This window comes from Musca vetustissima, unplaced genomic scaffold, assembly GCF_032173495.1.
Source record: "Musca vetustissima isolate MV318-11 ecotype Yass unplaced genomic scaffold, APGP_CSIRO_Mvet_v1 utg66250, whole genome shotgun sequence".
In the NCBI taxonomy this organism is placed as follows: Eukaryota; Metazoa; Arthropoda; class Insecta; order Diptera; family Muscidae; genus Musca; species Musca vetustissima.
The window spans coordinates 17,504-20,359 of record NW_026885843.1 but is presented as its reverse complement, the minus strand read 5'-3'; the positions used below and the strand labels follow the sequence as shown (position 1 = coordinate 20,359).

Here is a 2,856-nt window from a genome sequence, read left to right as displayed (position 1 = left end):
ATCGAAATATAATTCTATGTCGACATAGCAATGTCATCTATTCCTATAATTTGTCATCATTGTCATCTATATTTTTAAACCCTTGATCAATATTCATGTTTGAGAATTAAAACAAATTAATAAATAAATGTTATGGAATTTTAGTTATTAAATATTTCGAAAAAGGGGCCGAATCTTAGCAGGTAAACCCATATAACTGTTCACATTTTCGGTATTTTCAGGATTTTTAGACACATTTTCCAACCTAATTATCTCTCATTTTATGCAGGGTGAGATAAAAAAGTGCAACAAAGTCAAACGCCATAATTTTAACAATTGTTTTTAAATTTTATTGAATGAAAGCAAAATATATCGGAAATAGCATTAAATTTTAGAATAAGTTTAGATTTGTTCGAACGGGTCATCTTTGGCACGAATTATGGCCTTCAAACGGCCAATGAAATCGTCACACGCTGCCCGATATTTTGGCCCATTCCCGGCGAAGCGCTTGCTTGCGGTGATCGACACTTTGGTATTTTTAGTGCCAACCTTGCTTTCCAACATACTCCAGACACAATAGTCCAACGGATTGGTATCTGGAGATTTTGGTGGCCATTGTGCGCAGGGAATGAAGCGAGGAACCTTATTTTGTAACCATTCTTGGGCGGCGCGTGCTGAGTCTTGTTGGAATGTCTGCGGCCAACATTTTTGCGTGCCCAAGGCTTTAATAGGCACCCTCCAGAATATTTTCGCGATAATATTCGGCATTTATTCTGATGCCACGGTCGGTTAATACGAGAGGAGAGCGACCATCGGCTGTTATGGCGGCCTACGCCATCACCATGGCCGGCGCTTGAGTTCTGGTGGCCAACCGAAGATGCATATTTTCAGCAGACCTCTTTGGCAAGTAAACACGATCATTTTGTTTGTTTACAACCTGCTGGAAAACGAATGTTTTTTTTCATCGGAGAAAACCAAATTCGACAGTTCACCACTTTCGGCCAAGCAAAGCAACTCCTTAGCTCTTTTGAGTCTATTTTCTTTCTGTTGCGGTGTAAGATCTTTCACTTTTTGGAATTTAATGGCTTTACCCCGACCTCATTTTTCAATATTTGCCGAATGGAATATTGGGATATGTTCAGCTCACGAGCCATTTTTCGGCCACTGCGACGCGCACTTCGATCAAGTCGCTTCTTTACTTTTCGAACCATTTCTGCTGATGTTGCTGTTTTCTTCCGTCCACTTCCTTGACGTTGGGCTACGCTACCAATGTCACTGTAACGAGTGATGGTACGAGACACAAAAGATTTATTCACATTTAAATGCTGGAGTGCTCTAACGATAGCCAATTGTGGTTTTCCAGCCAAATATAAAGAAATCACGTTATGACGCTTGAATTCCATCACGAATAACTTTTTTCTGGAAACTTTTCACCAAAATGCTTTTGTACGCTTGTAAACAATGCAATGAGCGGAATTTTAACAGCTGTCGGACGAGTGGCTTAGAAATGAAGGCAGTATTCCTTGTGCCCTATGGGTTGCAAAATATCCTTGGAAAACATTGTCGACATAGGTCCACTTCGTTGCTATGTTCCTTGTAAAATATAAAAATCCCAAGATTATTCGCTTCGGACCAAAAATTTGCCCCGGGGTTTTAACGCATTCTATATATTCAGAATTAAAACCTACTATTATTTTTATTATACCCTTCACCACTCTGCTTTTTAACAGGCAAAAGGAAACGAGATAGACATTCTATATATTCAGATGTTAAATTGTAAACAAAGTACAGGTCGCATTTATGATCCGATTTGAATTACATACACCAAAGTCGCTATATATCTTTCGATTTGCACGAAATTTGGCATAACGTACTGAATTGAGCCTAGAAAGATGTCTGCCAAGTTTCAAGAAAATCGGTCCAGATTTCTATATAGCTCCCATATATAGTTTCGTCCGATTTCATGTAAATGATGCACCAAAGTCGCTATATATCTTTCGATTTGCACGAAATTTGGCATAACGTACTGAATTGAGCCTAGAATGATGTCTGCCAAGTTTCGAGAAAATCGGTCCAGATTTAGATATAGCTCCCATATATAGTTTCGTCCAATTTCATGTACATGGTGCACCAAAGTCGCTATATATCTTTCGATTTGCACGAAATTTTGCATAACGTACTGAATTGAGTCTACAATGATGTCTGCCAAGTTTCGTGAAAATCGGTCAAGATTTAGATATAGCTCCCATATATAGTTTCGTCGGATTTCATGTAAATGGTGCACCAAAGTCCCTATATATCTTTCGATTTGCACGAAATTTGGCATAACGTACTGAATTGAGCCTAGAAAGATGTCTGCCAAATTTCGAGCAAATCGGTCCAGATTTAGATATAGCTCCCATATATAGTTTCGTCCGATTTCATGTAAATGATGCACCAAAGTCGCAATATATCTTTCGATTTGCACGAAATTTGGCATAACGTACTCAATTGAGCCTAGAGCGATGTCTGCCTTTTTTCGTGAAAATCGGTCCAGATTTAGATATAGCTCCCATATATAGTTTCGTCCGATTTCATGTAAATGGTGCACCAAAGTCGCTAAATATCTTTCTATTTGCAAGAAATTTGGCATAACGTACTGAATTGAGTCTAGAATGAATGTCTGCCAAGTTTCGAGAAAACCGGTCCAGATTTCTATATAGCTCCCATATATAGTTTCGTCCGATTTCATGTATATGGTTCACCCAAGTCTCTATATATCTTTCACGATAGTTGCACGTTTAATATACCCATAGTGGTGAAGGGTATCCTGTAATACTTTCCTTACTGGTTAAAATTGTCCTCTTTTTATTTTTATCATCTATTTTCATTTTCAAA

The 2,856-nt window shown here is 38.2% G+C and overlaps 1 long non-coding RNA gene across 1 annotated transcript; it reads left to right on the top strand.

The window, feature by feature from the left end:
- The first annotated feature begins 256 nt into the window (after positions 1-256).
- On the top strand, positions 257-1,357 carry LOC133333149 (uncharacterized). The gene is made up of 2 exons (XR_009754440.1): positions 257-629; positions 711-1,357. It is a non-coding gene; the product is annotated as an uncharacterized LOC133333149 (long non-coding RNA).
- Positions 1,358-2,856: the final 1,499 nt, after the last annotated feature.